The sequence below is a fragment of the Acartia tonsa genome, chromosome 14, assembly GCF_053477335.1.
Source record: "Acartia tonsa isolate MP-2025a chromosome 14, ASM5347733v1, whole genome shotgun sequence".
Taxonomy (NCBI): Eukaryota; Metazoa; Arthropoda; class Copepoda; order Calanoida; family Acartiidae; genus Acartia; species Acartia tonsa.
Window position 1 is genome coordinate 3,756,558 of NC_137273.1, and position 21,536 is coordinate 3,778,093.

The window sequence follows — 21,536 nt, forward strand, 5'->3', positions numbered from 1 at the left end:
AATATCAGTATACATTGTAATTGACCAATTGTAAAATGTATACTGGCCTATCATTGGTCATTTGTTTGGTATGATGTCATTTCATATTAAGCATTATAAGCTGCATTGTTAACATTGCTTATGTTAACACCTGATTAAGTTTAAGGTTGGTTTTAGAGTTATTTAAGACAATAATATTACATTTGAATTTGTATCTATACTCTCTTGTAAATGGAATAGTAGTATTAAAACATTTCAAGTTGAATCGAAGTTATGTTAATTTGTTATGTATAGAGATTAAAAAGTGTTTTTGCAAATAAACTCATACAAATTAATAGCAAGAACAATTTAGAAAATTGTAGTTCAAAAAGGTGAATCATTAAATGATTAAGAAATATGTTATGAGCGTATAGTATCTCTAAAAATAAGTAAAGACATATAAAATAAATTTACGGTAGATTAACTTAGAAACTTTGTTGAGTTCCTAATTATTATGTTTATTCATTAAAAGCGCTGTTACTCTATTCAGGGATCGGCAGCCGCGCCTCAGCCGCGCATAAGCCTCAGTTTTAAACCTGCTTTTGAGCATAAAAAAAAATTTCAGAAAGAAGGATTGTCTGCTAAAGAGCAGTTTTATAAAGCCAGCTGAATTTTATAGTGATAACATGAAGATTTCACTGAGGCTTACACGCGGCTTACGCGCGGCTTCCGATCCCTGACTCTATTAATTACTAGAGGCTTCGCCCCTAGACACTTCTAGGGGAACTTGATGCATGTGAGAGAAGTTCGAACCTCCCAACATTTTAAATTTTTTGTTTCAAAATAGTTTAACTTTTTGGGGTTTTTCGGGTTTGGTTTTATTATGGGTGATTTCTTTTGGGTTGGTGGTACCCTTCCCAAAAATAGTTATAAACCTATCCAGGATCTAAGAAAAGCTACATTGTTAAGGAGAACTATATCTGTTCAGCAGTAAGCGAGATCCTTCGCTACAGACAAAAAACTTTACTACTTTATGTAATAGGATAAAAGTTTGTTTGTTTCCTTTATTATTTGTAGAACTTTGCCTTTTAAAAAATTGTTCGTCATTTTATCTTATGATTTAGCTGTTTTGAAAATACACTTATGCATTTAAGATTAACTATTAAGTAAATAACTCTAAGAATTTATATACCTATTGTTTTTCTGTTAATAAATGTTTAATAATATTTTTTCCAGAGTGGCTTCGATTCCAATAGAATTAAAATCAGTTCTCAGCCAAACTGAAAATTTACGTATAGTTTCGTATTATAGACAATTTTCCACGAATATTGAAATAAATTAGGGGCTAAAAACGAGACAGCGTAAAGTGGCACCAGAAAATGACGTCATACGATAAAATAACCAATGAGAGGCTGGTATAAATTTTACTAATGGTCAATTTTAGTACATACTGGCCTCTCATTGGTCAACTTTATTGTAAGACGTCATTTTTTTGGTGCCTCTTTACGCTGTCTCCTATTAACAAAGATAACGTTGCTATAAGACTTTGGGTACCAGTGTAATTTACAGTCCAATGTCCCCTCCCTCCCTGATAGCCACCAGTTACTTTAATAAAATATCAAACCTTTTTTCAAGAAGATTAAACTATTAAACAGCAATAAAAGTTATTAAAATCTATAAAAGTAAAGAGTAATAAAGTAAATGTTCCCATATCTACTTAAATATCTCCATTGAGAAAAACTATTACTGGGGAGAAAAGTTTTGAATACTGTCATATTTACAACTGGCAAAAATACAGCAGTTTTTTTAACAAAATATATAAACTTCTGCCAATGCAAAAGTACATTAATATTTCAAGTAGCCGCGATGCCTTAGATACAATTTACTAAGTCATACCTATTAGGACACTACCATTTTTAGAACCGGCAGAAATACATCTTATTTTTTGTCAAAATGTTTTAACTTCGGCAAAAATACATTAACCACCGCCTTAGACTGCTAGTGTTTTCTTGTCATAATATATAAACTTTTGCCAAAAAATACAGTCGTATTTAAAGTAACTGCCACTTTTGTAGTAGATGGGTATTTAATAAATTTAGATTTGTATAATTGGTTGACAAATTTTATGAATTTCTTCCAAAATTAGAACACAGTAATAGTGTCTGACTGATTATGACGTAACAAAAAAAATTAGCCAATGAGAGGCCGTTATTGACCAATGGTAAAATTTATAGTGGCCTCTCATTGGCTTTTTTTTTGTTACGTCATAATGAGTCAGACACTATTACTGTGTTCCCAAAATTACAGTAGCATTTAAAAGTAACAGCCATAAATACATCTATCATTGGCAAAAATCCAAACAACACTATAAAAAATACATAAAAATTAACAAAAATAAATCAAAATTAGCATAAATAAAATAATGACAAAGATAATCTAATACTGAAAAATATCCAACTTTTGACAAATTTACATCCATTTAAAATATTTTTTTTAAAAACAAAAAAAGATTTCTTGAGCGCATTTATAGATAGATGTCTGGACTTTGTTGTTATAACTCCTATGACCCTTTTCGCTTCGCAACTTATGGATATTGTCATCCTTGACATATTTATCCCAGAACCCTATTTTTATTCCCATCTATAATTGGTAAATAATAAAACCACTTATCAAGATTTATATTTTTATATAGCCCTATAATTTATATATGGCCCTATTAAAAAGAAGTTTTTCTATATTTGGCTGTGTCTGTCCGACCGTAAAGGATAAGAATATGGTACAATTAAAAAAATGTTCCTATTCTTTTTTAACATATGTTCATCTTATTTCTATTATATACTTATATTAGAAGGAAGAATTATGATTTGTCAGTTAAAATCTTGTCAACCACTGAACCGATCGAGTTCTCAAATTTAGGTAAGCTTCATATATGTTTTAAGTTAACTACGGGCAATTTTTAAAAATCAAGGTACCTGATTTTTTAGGCTGATATTAAATAAAGACGTCTCAATTTTTTTTTTGGTGAAGATTTAAATGTAAATTCTGATGTATACTCAAATGTATCTTTTTACTTTTGTATTTAAGAGCTTCGCTACTTATGGATGTTGTTATGCTTGGTGTAATAAATCTGAAAAATAATAATTAATCAAAATTATCACAGATTTACTGATTAATCAGAACAAATAATCAATAAAAATTAATCAACGGGGGTGGTTTTAGTAATTTCATGGGGAGTGGGATAATAATATTAATTTTGGGGTGATAAAAATAAACTTTCCCAAGACATTAAAATGTGTTTTGTAAACTCACACAAGTTTTAAGACAATAATTTAGTAAAATTGTAACATAGATCACGCTAACCACTGAACCGATTGAGTTCTCGTTTTTTTACAGAAGCTTCAAATAAGAAAATCACTCAGAAATTATAATTCTTTGAAAATTAAATTAGAATTAATGGTTGAAAATTATAGACATTGCTTCTTTGAACAAATATAAAATATGATTTAAGAAAAGTAATCGGAGTTTTTAAGTTAACAAGTTAAAACTTTGGGTACCTGTATAATTTACAGTCCAATGTCAATTCCCCATCCCCCGTGATTAAACCTAATCCTTTATGAGAACCTTTTTATTTTCTTTCTTAAAGACTCAAGAAGTCATAAAATCAATAAAAAGGGATTAAATGATAAAGAAATATAAAGGAGGGGATAGATTAATGGAAGATTATTTGTATTCCTAATATTTTGTTCGATATTTATAAAACATTGTAATGTTGTTGCTGTTTTTTAAGATCTCGCTAATCACTGAACCGTTTAAGTATTAAATTTATGGTTGGTTTTGGGCTATTTTCATAAACTAAAACAGACCCTTCTATTATTCGCTATATTGATATTGTCATCCTTGTTACTTTAATGATCAACCTCATCTAAATATAAAAGTATAATAAACTAAAGAAAAGATGAAAATAAAAAAAGGATTTTCAGCGTTCAGTTTTAGAATTGATTTTATTTAATGTCTTTAATCCAATTTAATCGCCAAGATTTATTAATAGGAACGCCTCCGATATTAACCTCCCCCTCCTTCCGATAGAGTTTAACTTAAAGTCAAGAAAATAAAACATTATGATAACCCGTTTTACCCCATCCCTTATCCTCTACCCCACTTTTGCTTTCATTACAAAATTCTTCCATCCTAACTTAACAACGCTATTCAATAATGTAGCTCACCAAATTTACACATAAGGTGACGTTAACATGGGAAATACATATAATTAATTATGAAAATAATATATCCAAGTGCGTCTGTCGATAAAAAGAGAAAGACGCAATAAATCATTTAGCTCTTTATTTTTAATTTTTTAAGTTTAAAAATATTGTACTCGGCTATTCCTTGGCCGATTTAGGCTTTTAATCATATCCTGGCCGAGACAAATTTAGACCGTTGACTAATCAAAAATCGGTTCAGTTAGAGGGATACCCAACGTCTCAATTTATTGCTACCAAAAGTCTTATAACTACGTTGCAATTATATAAAAACCCGTAAATTGAGTTTAATCAAAGGAGTATACTACACATTTCAATCACGCCCCCATCCCATGATACAGCGTGGCATTAATTTGTCATCGACCCCTCCTTCCAAACGACCACCTCATGTTTTGTGAGGGATGGGGGGGGGGGGGGTGTAAAACGATGGTTTTACGAGAAATCTATTAATAGGCGGTATGGGAATTTTATTCTAAGGGGGGGGGGGGATTTAGGGGGGTTATAAAATAATGGGTAGTGTGAGAAATTTTAAAGGGCCTTGGGTATATTTTTAAGGGGAGGGGGGAGATCCCCACAGGGGGCTAAAAGTTTAAGATTAATTGTTTTATTTTCTCTTAAGTTAATAATAAATTAAATCCATAAGCCAAGTTAACTACCCACTTAGTTTTTTTTTACATGGAATGGTTTTAGAAATATAAAATATTAAAGTATCCAATCCTTTGTAAAAAGCAAAGTAATTTACTGGCTGCTAGCGGTTAAACGGCTGATTTTTACCCATTTTATGTTCGCATATCGAAATACGAAAGACTTCAAATAATCTGAAATAGCCGAGAATTAATGATACCTATAGGTGTTTGGCTAGAGAAAACACGCGTAAAATATTCCTTTTTTGGCGCTTTCATGTGCTTCTATAAACATAATTAACCCTTCTGTAAATTAAAATTAGCAATGGAAAAGTTTGAGAACTGATAATTAGAACCGACCAATCAAGATTTAACGAGATAGAGTGTTGGGTACTAATTTACAGTCCCTCCCTCTCCCTCACAAATCTTTTTTTGGGAATATTTATTCCTAATTCTGATTTTGACTTGTAACATTATTAATTGTTTTAAAATACACTCACAGAAAAAAATCAACAAAAATTGAAATAACAACAGAGTTTATTTACTTAATTTTTCAATAGCTGCTGCGACCCTAGCCTCATGGGGCCTTGCGGTGTTGATCAACACTCTATCATTTTTTTATATATAAAAATAGATATTTCACGTGGCGGGCTAGGTAGAGTTTCACTGTAAAAAAGAACCATATCAGTCCAGCGGTTAGCGAGATCCTTCGGTACAGAATGACAGACAGACACACACACACACACACACATAGACAGACATCTTGTTAATTTTATACAATGAAATGAGCACAAAAGCTTGACAGGGACACACACATACAAATATGCAAAATTTCAAAAATTAAAATTCTTCATATTTTTTAGATTATAATATATGAATTGAATAGTATAAGTCAATTATAATGTCAAACATATGAATGGGGCACAGTTCAAAATATCACCTATGACAATTTCTAAAATTATTCTGTTTTGTTAGAATAACAGTATATTTTCAGTTAAGATCGTAGGGTATTATAGTATTATATTATTGTCCTAGGAATCAGTATAGGACCAACAACATATATGACAAACAAGCGAATAATAAAAACATAACCAAAACATAATAGGCACAATGCAAATAATTTGGAATTTTTAAATATTTTTTTTTCTTCTGAAAATAGATATTTTCCATTAATTAAAATTAACCATAAAATGAAAGCTCAAAGAAAAAGACTTTCTGGTATTGACTATATTAATACTTGGATCGTACACGAGATTTTCATGTTCTCTAATAAAGTGAAATTTGTAGCAGGCTAAAATAACAATACTCCCAACTCACCCCTTTTACCCTATCCTCTACATCACTCCTACTGGATGAATTAACTGAACAATAAACAGAGTTCCATTTTAGCAACCTAAACTGTCGAACTTTTTCCCTGTCATAATATCCACGCATATATTCTCTGTACATCCACTACAAACGTTACAAGCGCTTTCAACGTTATACCTTTTTATTAAAAGAATCCTCATGGAACCTTTTAAATCTATAGTTTTCCACAGAGATGTGTAAAAGCTTCAGTTTAAAACTACAACTATATTCAACAGTGCTTATTGTAAAATCATATGAAAAATGAATAAAGAAGACCCCTTCAAAATAACAATAATGTCATAATTTTAGTCGTTATACTTTAAAGCTAAACAAAATATAAAGTAGTTAAATATAAAGTTCAAAAATCTAATTTTTTTTATAGAATTTAACTACGTCTATTAGACTGTACAACTTTCGTCTTATAGATCAAGGCATTTACTATAAATATAATTTCATTTATTATGCTTATATTTTGACGAGGTATGGTTTAAATAATAAATGTAATAAGTATGGAAGTATGTATAAACAAGACAACTAAATAGCCTCAGTCTTAAGAAGCTTTTTTTGTCTGCTACCAAATTTATTTCTGCTCTTTTGTAGCGACTTGGCTGTTAAAATTTATGATACTATTGGCTGATATTCAAAGACCCAATTGAAAGTCAGCAAAGGGTCCACGGGGTGGGGACAAACAGATATCTAACCCCTTCCCCATCTATTGTTTTACTTTAATGTTAAGAGTGTACATTTTTATACTGCAAGCGAGGCATGCTCTTTTTTATTAAAGGTGGTTTTATTAAAACATCTACTAATTGTATTAAACAGCTAGAGACAAATTTGAATATGACAAACAGTAGAAAAACAATTCAATTAAAAGTATGATATCTTCATGGTGGTACTGAGCCCACACACATAGGACGTACAAACCTGTAGAGTAAGTTGTAGTGTTGCTACGCATGCATGCTTATAACAAAACGAGGAGAATTATGTCTAAGGTAGCTGAACAATAAGAAAGTAAAACAATTAAATGAAATAGCAAAACATAAATGAAAAGTAAAACTAGGGAGAGAAAGAGAGAGGATAGTTAAATAGATAAAGAGCTAAATCGTAGATAGATAGAGAAAAGAAGATAGATAGATAAATATAAACAGAGAGAGGGAGAAAGATAGAAGGGAAGGATGAGAAGAGTGAAAAAAAAGAACGAGAAAGGTATACATTTTTGAGAAAGAAAAAAAAAGGTTAGACTTACTACAACGTAAAATAGCCTAAAACCTGAAGTTTCCTTTCAATTATTTACAATATTTGAAGAACTAAAATGTATCTTTCATGGATGTTACCATCCTTGTTTTAAAAATAGGTTAAAATATTTTAGCCAGCGCAAACCAAATACTTTATTTAAAAACCTGTCAAAAAACTCACAAAAACTATTTAACCACTTAATTTTTCAACTTGTGGGGGCGACATACCCCCAAACTCCCCCCTACCATAACTATTTTTTTCTAATTGGGGGGTGTGTCTAAAACAACAGGGGGTAAATTTTAGAATTTGCAGGAGTAGGGAGTGGGGGGGGGGTTGTAGCCAGTTAAGCAGAAGTCCTTTTCCCTAGAGTAAAGATATTTCAACTGCTGGTGTGTCAGGAAAGTGACAAGTTTTCTAAAAATCTTTTGAAATATCTATTAAATAAGATAACGAGGATTCTCTATAACTAACGTTGTCTGTCCGCCTGTACTTCCAAAATCGAACTTTTGTTGTTTATGTAGACTAAATTGAATTTAAAAATAGCTATTTAATGCATCGTATTATAGATAGTTTTACACGAATATTAAATTTTAAAAAATTCAAGATTAAAACCATATTTGTCTAGCCCGGGTTAATAAATCTAGTATTTTAGTTTAAAATTCATAGAAAATTGACTATAATACGATGCTATACATGATTTTTCAGTATGACAAAGAACTGGTTCCAATCCTGCACACAGTCATACGGAATGAATATGGAAATAAGAAATATTGTCAAAAAAGCAACCGCGAGGGGACATTGAGATATTACGCTAGTCCCCAAAGTTTTCAAATACCGTTTTATTATTCGTTGGATAAACACCTTTTGGGACTTTCATTTTGATTGGATGGTTTATTAAGTTGAGAATTCAAACAATGCAACCACTTATTGTAAATCATCAATGTAGATGTACATCAATTCATCGGCTATTATATTATCCCTTTAGACCCCTGCAAAAAAAAATTGGTTAAAGCAATCCTTGCTATTTTTATGACAAATATAAATAACTACTTTGACTTTAAAAAATTTTAAGACTTTCTAAATATTTCTCTTAAATTTTTAGTAGCAGTTCTACATTATAACTAGGGTATAAATGTACGCTCGTTAATTTCTGGTTTTTTTTACCGATTTCAAATGCTAATTCATGATTCTTAAACAGTATAATTAACATTAAACTAGTATCCAAAAGTTTCTAACAACGTTTTTGTATTCATTGTCTCAAAAAAATGGGTTCTTTCATTGAATATCCCTAATAATTTACAGGCTGATGTCCCCTCCCTCCTTGGGGAAAAGCAAGGCTAAAATTGGCTTAAAATAAAAATAATTAAAGGTAAAACCAGAATACCAAATTGTCAACGAAATATTTACTTTTAAATACTTTAAGTGAAGTTGGTTGTTTTTCAAAATCACCTAAAATCTAACGCAGAATACTAGCAAATTAATATAAATTCGCCCTGTTATTAAAGGTTTATCTCTATAAAACCCAAGGGATAAGACAATTGTCGATAGATTTATGTATATCCCAAATTATGATACATAAAATTAGCCCTTCTTTGGATTAAAGTAAGTGGTTGAAATGTATGGCACTCAATTTAATGAACCAACCAATCAAATTCAATCAAAGTCCCCAAAATTGTTAAGCAAACGAATAAGAAAACGTTATTATAAAACTTTGAGAACTAGTGAAATAAACTGCCGAGTGTCCCCTTCCTCACTGTGGGGCTTTTCTAACCCTTAATCGAGCCTAACCTAACCTGTTAAAGTATATTTTTTTTCTTCAAATTGCTGAATCTTTAAGGTGACATGGATGTTTTAAAAATCTTAGCTATTATTTATATGGAGGTTATTGAAAGAACACCTTTTAAAGTAATAGAATTTCAGAAATATTTTTCTGTAATTGAAATACTACATTTGACATTTTTAAAGCGAATACTTTCTGTATTAATTTGTTATGTATGTCCGTTTGTTTGACTGTCAATAATACAAAAAATAGACAATCTTGTGATACATTTAGTAAATGTAATTCTTAAGTGATTAAGTTAGTCGCGATACTGATTTAAAGTAACAAGATGTCTGTCTGAGTGTTTGTTATCTACCTTATCTTTCTCTCCTTTGCATTGGATTCTTTTTCTTCTTTTTGGGGGGAGGGTTCCAAAGAGAATTCACCACTAAGGGGCGTAGCCGCTAGTATATAGACATTTTTACAACCTTAGAGAACATTCTAACTTCAAGAGAAAAAGATCGTACACACCATAATTAGTGAGTAGCTGCATTATTCAGAAAATTATCTATATTTCTAATGGCTTTAAGCATATTTTAATTTAAATTTTTACCCCTCAATCAAAATCAAAATGACATATTCTTGCAAAGTTTTGAATTTTATTTAGATTTTAAATAAGATATTTTTCTGTTAAAATATTTCTGTTATAACTAATAATTTCAATTCAATTAAAAATACAGTAGACAAAAACTATCTTGAGACATTACTTAAATACCAATCCAATCAGAGCAGCCATTTCTGAGATAGTTTTTTTTATTTAGCTTCACTCCTAGCCTCTAGAAGCATACTATCTAAAGTAAAAACAGCCTTAAACCATGACCGCTTTTATTTAATACTCTTAACGCCAGAAAAAAATGTAATAATTCATATTTTAATATTTTCTATTGGTATCCGTTATTCAACAGTCGTTACGTTATTTGTTGTATGGGTCAACTTGTAGGGTTATTATTGAAACATTTTGAATATGTCAAATTGAAAAATCAAAATTAACTCCTAGGGTTTATTCCAACAAGGCTTAATTCCGATATTTGTACATTATGTAAAATAAATTAGGAGAGGAAGGGGACAATTGTCGTAATTAAGAAGTACATTAATTTTCAGACCATTGTCCTATCCCTTAAGATCCCTGTGCAATAATGAAATTATTAGAAAAGAGTTAATTAAGTTTTAGCGGCTGACATTAGGGCTGCTAATAGCAGCAAGGCTACAGCTTTAAAGCCATAGCACAGGGTATTTCAAGAGAAATTAGTATTTCAACAAATAATGCCCTTTTCCAAAGGCCTTATTTTTGAAGATTTGTGGATTTAAAGGTTGTGCAAAAATTACGCACATTTTTTAAATTAAATTGCGCGGCTTGTGTTAATAGTAGACAAATGTTATGCATACGGTTAGAATCATCATAAGCTTTAGTTTTTTAAATATGTAAAAAAAACACATTTCTATGCTACATATAGTATAGTTACGAGGTGAAATTTGAGAAAAGGGTTAAACAGTTTAAGTAAGTTGGAACATTTTACCACTTAGCTCCTATACTATACGTGTAATTATTTTTTAAAATCATCTGAAAGACCCTATACAATCGTAGGATATTTTTCTCGTTGATTACATAGTATGACATTAAAAAGCAGAACCACCCAATTAGTAAACAATTGATTCCCTTAAAATTTAAACAAATAAAAAAATAAAGAAAAATTTAAAAGTGATAATGGCTGAAATGTTATCGACAAGCTGCTATTTGCATCGACAATACTATTTTGATCTATATACATCATATTATGCTTTTTTAGAATGAATCTTATCCTATTATATAAAGTAGTAAGCTTTTTTTATCTGTAAGGAAGGATATCGCTTACCACTGAACCTTACAGGGTAGCTTTTCATAGGTCCTTGCAAGGTTTATAACTATTTTGAGGGAGGGTACCACCACCCACCCTCACAAGAGAAATCATCCCTAGAATTAATGCCCCCTCCTAAAACTCTTTCTTTACCTTTTCTTTTTTTAAACTACAATTGAAATTGTAGGGGTCGACTTTCCCCTAGCTTCAATGGCCCCTAAAGTCGTCTAGGGTCGTAGCCGCTAGTAGTATTATATGAAGTAGTAATGTTTTTTGGCTGATGCTTAAGATGTTAATAACTACAGAACTAATTGGGTTATCTATTTCAAGGATGCTTCACATATTTCCTGTCTTGTTTTAGGCTACTTTATATTTAGATTTAAATATTATGATTTAAATGAACCCTGTAGTTTAAGAGATCTTTTGTGGGAAAACTGTTGAGCTGAATTTGAATTAAAAATATTATTTTATGACTTTGTAAAATATTATTGAATAAAATGTGATCCCACTGGGTTAGGCCCTGCGGGAGATATTTCTAGGTGGCCCTAACCGTTAATTTTTATTAGTAGCACAGATACTCTATGATAGTGTTTGTTCGTGTGTACGCCTGTTATTACTTTGCTATTATTTTTAGGGCTTATACATTTTAAGTACTATTTTTTTCGTTGCTTTTGGAAGTATAAAGTAGTACGTTTTTTAATCTGAAGTTAAAATGTCTGCAATACTGTTCCGAGTTGGTTGTACTTTTCAGTGAAACTTTATAAATTGTGGCCCTAATTGTTAATTTTTTAGTATCGTAGTTACTGTATAATAATATCTTGTTTGTTTGAATGTCTGTTATTATTACTATTGGAAATCTTATATATTTTAAATGCCAGTTTTTGCCAAAAAGATCTCGGCAAATACTGTTTCTAGTTGATTATACTTTTGAGGGTAGCTTTATGAATGTCTTTGGTTGGATTCAGGCTATTTTTCAGACATCCCCTTAGAGGCTAGTGACTAGGCCAGAATTATCAAAGATAATTCTAAATTCTGCAGTAGTTATTAAGACTAAAGAAACTGCCTTGATACAATTCCATAGGGAGAAGATATTAGACTGTTTATTATAATTAATATGTTTTGGGCTTTTTATACATCTTCATTAGGTTGTACAAATTTTCAATCTTCATTGTCAAACTTTTTCGCAAATAATTTAATCTTAAAAAGGGGTAATTTTGTTCATTGTAATTGGGGTATTTTAAACATTGATTATTGATATTTTTGCATCCTTGTTTAATATTTTTTTGCATTAGAAAGTTTAAGTAAACAATTGATATTTTGGTGCATTATAGTAATAAATGAACAAAATATCAAACACTTGATTTACCTAAACAGTAGCTACGCCCCTAGCCTTAAAGTGCTCATGCGTAACATTGTTTTTAAGGAGGTCTAAAAACAATAAAAAATTTTACCTTCTGCTGCTATGACAGATGCGCGACAATTGTATGAAGAGTTGTGGGAATGCATTTGCCCATAAAATGCGTAACTCACCCCCGTGCTAAGTAAGGATTTCCAAACAAAGGTCGTGCAATAAAAAAAGGGTTTTCAAAATTATTTTAAGTAAAATTTAATTGTCTTTATGTCCATCGGTTGAGAGAAAAGTTACAGTCATTAATACTTTAATAAAAAACAAGGATGACAACATCCATAAGTAGCGAAGCACAAAATTTCGTGGATGGGAATGACCGTCATGGTTGTTTTCTTCAAACAACGGGAAATTTAATTTTGATATCTAAAACAGATATTTTGAAAATCGGATCATAAACACCAAATGTAAAAAATTTGAAAATAGCCAAAACCCTGCAAAAAGGCAGTCTGACCATTATTGTTGTTTTCTTCAAACGACGGGAAATTTAATTTTAACATCTTTAACTGAAAAAAAATTGAAAATTGGACTAAAAACACCAAAGATATGGGAGAAAATGTAAAAAAAATATAAAATAGCCAAAAACCTGCAAAAAGGCAGTCTGACGTTCATAGTTGTTTTCTTCAAACGACGGGAAATTTGATTTTGATATCTATAACTGAAAAAATTTTGAAAATCGGTTCATAAACACCAAAGATATGGTGGAAAATGTAAAAATAGCTAAAAACCTGCAAAAAGGCAGTCTTACCGTTATTGTTGTTTTCTTCAAACGACGGAAAATTTAATTTTGATATCTTTAACTGAAAGAATTTTGAAAATCGGACCATAAACACCAAAGATATGGGGGAAAATGTAGAAAATCTAAAAATAGCCTAAAACCTGCTAAAAAGCCGTCCGACCGCCAGTGATGTTTTATAGTTAATTGTGCTCCTTAATGATGGGAATGTTGTCAAAAAATTTCAGAATTCTGTCTTTTGTAGGAGCTGAGTAAATCCCATTTCCCCCATAGCGTTACGGACGGACTGACTGACGGACTGACTGACGGACGGACGGACGGACGGACAAAGTGAATTATAGAGTAGCTTCGCTACTAAAAACAACCAACAAACCCTTATTACAGAGTAGCAGCATAGAAATTATAATTGATTCTAAATTTAAATTTAGTCCATAAAGTACATTGCGTGATGATTTGTTTTTTTCATTTAAAAAAGAATTTAATTATAAAACGAGGACAACAATTTATTCGTTGCTTTGCAAATGATATTTAAAAAGAATAGCAAAATAAAAAAAATAACTAGCAGGCAAGGAGGGGACATTGAGCTGTTTATTACACTAATCCCTAAAGGTTTATAGTAACGTTTTCTTATTCGTTGGTTTAACAACTTTGTGAACTTTTATTGGATTTTGATTGGTCGGATATTAAGTTTCCAAACGTTTCAACCACTAATTGTAATCTACAAAAGGGGTAATTTTGTGAGGATGTACAATGTACATCAATATATCGGTCATTGCCTTATCTCTTTGGCTCCCTGGATAGTAAATAAACTGGTACCCAAAGTTTTATAAACAAATTAATCTTATTTTTTACCTTCAACATTTTAGGTACTTTTATAAAATATTGATTTGTTAGTTTAAACTTGAGGTGCCCAGACTTTTTGACCAATTATTTTAATCTTTTGGAAGAGTTAATTTTGTCTATTATCATTGGGAGTTCATACCAATTTATCTTCCATTGTCTTATCCCTGAAAATGCAAAAGTTTACGTAAATTTTATATTAGGCTGCAATGTTATCAAAGTGTAGAAAAAATACAAAAAGCTTAAAAAACAAAAAACAGAAATGTAATTTTATATGTTTAAGCCTTTTAGAATTTATAGGGTTAGAATAGTTATTTCTCGTATCGTATTATAAACGGCTTTCCGCGGATATAGAATGTACAATTATAAGATTAAAACTAGTTTTTTTAGCCCCGTGGTGCCGGAGGCACCGGCTAAAAAAACTGGTTTTAATCTTATGATTGTACATTTCTATATTCGTAGAAAACTGGATATAATACGATGCTAGACATAGTTTTTCGTATGGATGAGAACCGGTTCCTATCCACCGGATTCGATTGAATACGAGAAAATTTATTACTTCGTTTTACAGACTTTATACAATTCAGGGGTTTAGGAGCATTTAAATGATCCAGAAATTCGATAATTTTTTTTTATCGCATGTGTATGTGTTTGTTTGTACAGTAAGATATCAGAAACTACTGAACTGAATGGACTCAAATGATAAAGAAAGCTTATCATTGGCTTTGAGCATGTTTAAGGCTGTTTTAAGGTTGGGATAATAATACTGGTCCCAAAAAAAATTTCTCTGGATAAAAATATTTGGGGACAATAAGGAGTTTCATGTTAGCAAACTAGATTGACGATAATTTTTAAAGCGAAGCTTTTCTATAATAAGGGTCGGTCCGTCCGTACGTCCGTAACGGATAGCTTTTTTCGTTAATTTAGACATGTTAGAATTGTCCTATCGTTTTCAAACTTTGCATGGTGATTTCTGTAGTAGTTAGATTCGATTTAGAAAGCGTAGCAAATCTATAATCATTACTAGACTGTCCGTACGTCAATTTTAAACATGTTGATTTTTTTACTTTTTTAACAATTAAGTCCTAAAAATGTAAGTATGTCCATAAACATTATTCTGTATCAAGCAGTTTTTCAACAAATTTACTTCCATTTTGCTTTGACTCTTATACATGTATATTCTGATTATTCAGTTCTGACACTATACAAGTGTTAATGTCCGTTTGTACTACCGATTCAGCGCTTCGCTTTTATGGATGTTTTTATCCTTATTCCCCATATTTTTCCACGCATATTCCAAATCCATTGATAACTCCCCCTTTATCTCGTTAAAAAAAACAAGAGAATAAAATTTAGCAAAACAAACAAAACCAATAATGTCTTTATATACTTCCATATAACTTTATACCAACAATAAATAACTTTATCCTATTATATTATAAGTAGTAGTGGTATTTTTTTGCCGCAGGCCCGGTATAACAAAACAGGAATTGATTTTATGAAAATTAACAGATATAAATAGTTTTCTCGTATTCATTCAAATCCGGTGGATAGGAACCGGTTCTCATCCATACGAAAAAACTATGTCTAGCTTCGTATTATATCTAGATTTCTACGAATACAAAAATTTACAATCATAAGATTAAAACTAGTTTTTTTAGCCCCGAGCGAGGTGCCGAAGGCACCCGCTAAAAAGCTATATCCGCGGAAAGCCGTTTATAATACGATGCGAGAAATAACTAATACATCGCATCGTATTATGGACAGATTTCCGCGCATTATTCGTGGTAAATTATCTGTAATACGAAAATATAATGATTTATTGCTAAGAACCGGTTCTAATCCAGTTGAATTTAATCGCATTCGAATCAATGCTGGAAACTAAAAATATCAGGGATCTAAAGGGATAAGAAAATCCACAAAACTGCCCCTTCTGTAGATTGAAATTTGTTAACACCTAACTTAAAGAACCAACCAAGTCCCCAAAGTCCCCTCCCTGAAAGTTATTGAATTTTTGTGACGTCATTGCTATAAGTAATAATATATTTAATTGGCCTTATAATTGTTAATAACTAACTAACAAATGTTCATGTAATAACGTTGAAAATATTTACATTGATAATTTTATAATAAAGGATATTAAATTTCATAAGATTTAGTAAAATATACATTTGTTTTACATTATTTTGTTATCCAAAATTAATTTTGAAACGAAGAAAAAAATCTTCTAACCAAAAAATAAATCTTCTAATTCTTTAAAATCTTTAGAGCTTTTTACTTAAGATATTTCCCTTTAGTACGCTTTTCAATAAACCTATGAGAAGCTTCACTGTAAAGGAAAACCATATCGGTTAGCCGGTTAGCGAGATTATTCGCTACAAAAACAAGAAAACTTTAGTTCAGAAAGTAGGAACGGTATATAAATTTATCTTTAGAATCAGTTGACCTTAAATGCAACTAACGATAATGGTATAGGGACAAGTTTTATAAAAAAAAAAATTCACATTTAATTTTAAGATTAAAGCCAGTTTTGTTAGCCCCAGGGGGGTCGACATCCCCGGCTCAACTACTGGTATTAATGTTGATGCTGTGAGAATTGGTGCAAAAAATATGACGTAACAAAAAAAATTTGCCAATGAGAGGCCGTTATTGACCAATGGCGGCAATGGTAGTGGCCGCCATTGGTCAATAACGGCCTCTCATTGGCTAATTTTTTTTGTTACGTCATATTTTTTGCACCAATTCTCACAGCATCATTAATGTTATGCTTTTTATTTTAATATTCATAGAAACTTGTCTGTAATACGATTCTATACATGATTTTTCAGTAAGGCTGATAACCCGTTCAATTCCATACTGGAAAACAAGGATGACAACATCCTCAAAAGCACAGCACTGAAACGGTAGGACAAACGGGCGTTAACACTTGTATAGTTTCAGAACTGAATAATCCTAATATAAATGTATAAGAGTCAAAGCAAAATTGTGAGTAAATTTGTTTAAAAACTGCTTGATACAGGATAATGTTTATGGACATACTTACATTTTTAGGACTTGATTATAGAGTTGCTTCGTTTATTACATTATACTTTGCTGTCCCAGGAATCAATATACCAAAAATCAGATCAATCGGATAATTAGATCACATAAAAATTCGATGTTATAAAAGTAAAAAAAATCATCATGTTTAAAATGGACGTACGGACATTTTGGTAATGATTATAGAGTTGCTACGCTTTCTAAATCGTACCTAACTGCTAAAGGAATCACCATGCAAAATTTGAAATCGATAGGACAATTCTAACATGCCTAAATTAACGAAAAAAGCTATCCGTTACGGACGGACGTGACGTACGGACCGACCCTAATTATACAAAAGCTTCGCTTTTGAAAATTGTTGCTATATTTAGTCAAAACTGATATCATAATATCTATTTAGCAACTCGAGAATGTTTATTACAGGGAAAGGAAAAAAGATGACAATATTCATAAAAGCGAAATAAAAAATTCAGACGACCAGACAAACCAATATTATTCGATGTAGAATAAAATTATTTATAAGTTAGAAAATGAAATCTGCAAAAATCTATCAGACTATTTATAGATGCTTATAAGGACATACATAATGTAAAACTTTTGATATTGTGCCAAATTATCCTGGGAATCGTTAATCCCAAAAACTGAATTTAATAATTATATCATACAAAAATTTTCTTTAAATGGGATAAAATCATAATATCAAAACTAGATATGCTATAAGTCGCTATGCTTTCTAAATCATGAATAACTGTTACAGGAATCAGCATGTCAATTTCAAAAAAGACTAACCAACGTACAGTCTAACGGGCGGGTGGACTAAACCTAATTGTATAAAAGCTTCTAGGTGTGTCGAGGGGGGGGGGAACTATTTGCACCTGTCTTGAACTATCTCAACTTTTATCAGGGCCATAATTGGTCTAACTACCCCCCTCCCCCCCTTGTTTTACCAATATTATTCTTATCAAAATCATAATTATTGAACAACTTGGGGAGGGATATATTCACTGAAAATAATAAGATTACTGGGTTGAAGTTGAGTATATTCATTACATAATTATATTCAATTGTACACTAGAAACAATTTAAAGGTGGTGGCCTTTGTTTAGTTTTTCTTAGTTGCAATATTCTCAGAGATATTAAGGGATAAGACAACTGACAATGCATAATAGTACAACCCCAATGATTATCATAACTACATCATATTGACAATGCTAGTTTTTACCTTACTAACCTATCTAAATATATTGCAAGTATCCAAAGTATTTCAGCCATCAAATAAGTGAACGTATAAAACTTTGGGAACCTTAAAAATTCCTCCCTGAATATTCCTTTACTGTATATATCCCCCAAACTTTTATTAACCCCCAAATCCCACACCCCCACCCCTCCCCCTGTTCACAATCTGTAGACCTTATCTTGCTTAATTACTGGTTGCATGAGTTATGAAAGTACTACAAGTAGTGCAGCTTTTCTATAGCTCTTCCCAAATTTTATAAAATCATCTTATTAAAAATTTCCAAAAAAAAACTTGATTTTAGAGATAATTTTTACCAAAGCTTTATATTGGGTCATTATTACCTTGTCGCTTCGCCAAAATGCTCTAGGGACAATCCCTTCTCCCAAAGCAGACAAAAAAACAAACATTGCTTATTATTGTTTGATTATGCCCCTTGATGGTTTATTACTATTTTCTACCCCCTTCTCTTACAGAGGTTAAATCCATAGAGCTAGTATCTATTGTATTATAATGTTTAAAATTTCATTATCAAGCGCATTGTTAAAGTCAAAAAGTACAAAATAAACTATATCACGAAAATTTACAAATTATACTAGGAATCTTCCTTAAAGAAATTAAACTAATCCTATAACTATTCTCTAAAAAGTTGAAACAGAAAAATCTTTTTGGTAATGATTATATCAGTTGCTATGTTTTTTAAATTAAACTTTATTTTTTAAATGTTTAAAATCTAAAGGATGATTCTAGCAAACCTAGAAATAGATCTCGTTCTTACCGTTACGGAAGTACATACAAACAGACACTCCTAAAATATAGAAAAGTTTTGCTATTTTTCAAAGTGCATGTATGTATAATACTCAAAAAGTTAATCTTGCCAAAGATATAAAGGGATAAGTAAATCGCCGATAATTTGATGTACATCTCCAATAATGATACACAAAATTTTCCTTCTGTATATTAAGATTAGTTGTTGAAACCTAATAAAATAACCAATCAAAATAGAGCCCCCAAAGTTTTAAAGCCAACGAATTAGAAAACGTTAAGATAAAACTTTGGGGACTAGTGTAATATGCAGCCCATTGCCCCCCCCCCCTCTCTCTGTGTAATCTTGTAGTCACGTGTCAGAGAATGATTTAATATTAAGATACCAAAATAAATACATAAATAATATTTAACATTTAGCGGCAAAAATTCCTTATTAAAAGGCAGACTTTTATACATGTCAGAATTGTACTCTAGATATGATGATTAGGTACAATTTTATAGGTATAGCATATCTATCATCATTGTTTTTCCTTATTAAGCATCCGGTATCCAAGTAATTGTACATTAGACTGACTGATTATTGTTGAATTTTTGACACGTTTTCTTTTTATATTTGTCGATAATTGTTTGTCCGTCTAATTTGTTCAGAATCACTACTATGGAATTTTGCCATCCTTATTTTTTTTCCATTTAAGCACTCTTGGTAAAAAAGAACAAAGAATCTAGGGACTTTTAAAAAAAACAGCATAAAACCATAAAGACTTAAATTTTTAAAGATGAAATAACCTAAAACTAAACTTAGAAAATCGAAACATTAAAAATCAGGCAAAAAACAGTATTATATTATATGTGTGTAGCTTAAGATATCGGTAACGTCTAAACCGATTGAGTTCTTCTTTTTAAATAAGATTCACTTTGGTCCATGGATGGTGAGAGATTATTTTTATATTTAAGTCTTAGTATGGTTTTAGGCTAATTCCCTTCGATTACTTTATATAATAGGAGGATTCATGTTCCCTATTTGTGAGAAATAAAAGATACTATTTTTGACTCCTAAATCTTATATTTATTATTAAGCTTATATTCTTATATATTCGACAAATAAATAGATTAATAAAGATTTTCTTTTCTTTTATATTTAGGAAATAAAGGAATAGTTATTTATCGCATCGTATTATAGACAGCTTTCTGCGAATTTCAAAATAAAAATTAAAATAAAAATAAACTGATATTAATTTTAAGATTTATATTTTTTTCGTGGAAAATAGTCTGTTATAAGAGGGAGTACATGATTTATCAGTATGGCTGAGAACCGGTTCTCTATTTTAGGTGAGCTTCACATAGATCCTTTGTTGGTTTTAGGCTATTAAATTTTTAGATTCAAGTCTTGGGATGGTTTTAAGCTGTTTTTTAGCTGCCCCATTCTGCCCCTTAGAATACAGAGCCCCTAAATGCTAGATTTCAACCAAAATGTAATTTAAATTATTTTATCTATTTACATTTCCCTGATGTCTGTAAAAAGTCACACGTTTATTTATATAATCTTATAGACATATATAATTATTCTAAAAAGAAAAGTATAACTTTCATAAAAGCGAAGACATACAGACAGACAAACATTGACAAATTTAAATTAACAGCGCTTAGAATGTAAATACGGACATTCTGGTAATAATTATAGATTTTCTACTCTTTCTAAAGTTTACCTTAACCCATTAGTGCCGAGCGCCACTTTTATGGACCGATCGAGCTGAAAATCTCAGGGAAGCTTTATAATGGTAAAAACGGAATTCCAATTTTTTTGTTTTGCTCTAGTGGCGTGCACAGGAAAGTTGCAATAAAACCCGGTTCGGCGCGAGTAAAAAAACCTTGCGGCATTAATAACCGTTTTTGGCGTTTTTTGGTGCTTTCCCCCGGCATTAAAGCCCGTTTGCGACCTAAATACCCGGTTATTTGGCCCAAAAAATTAAAAATGTAATTTTTGAACGCCCAAAGTGAGATGAACACTTTTTAAAACTACGATACGATCCGTAATTGAAAACTACATAACCTCATGTAATTGATAGAGCTACAACTAACATACAAAACAATTTATATCACATTTAAGATTTTGGCTATAGGTACCACCCCTTTTTGGTTAATAAACCCGGTTTTTGTTGTTGTTGTAAAAAAGATCTATTAGTAAAACCGGGTAATGAAAATTTCAGACTTTCCCCCCATATGCCGAGCCGGGTCTATAGAACGTAAAAAAACGATAAAAAAATCATATAAAAAATAATAATTTGAATAAAACGAATTCACAAATGAATGTAAATGCCAATAAACTTTAAATTTCACGAAAAAAATCACTAACTTTACTTCATAAACAAAAAAGTTAGGAGGGGTATTTTAAAATCCCCTTGTTTTTCTTGGTTTTCAAATTTTGTTGAGCTATACC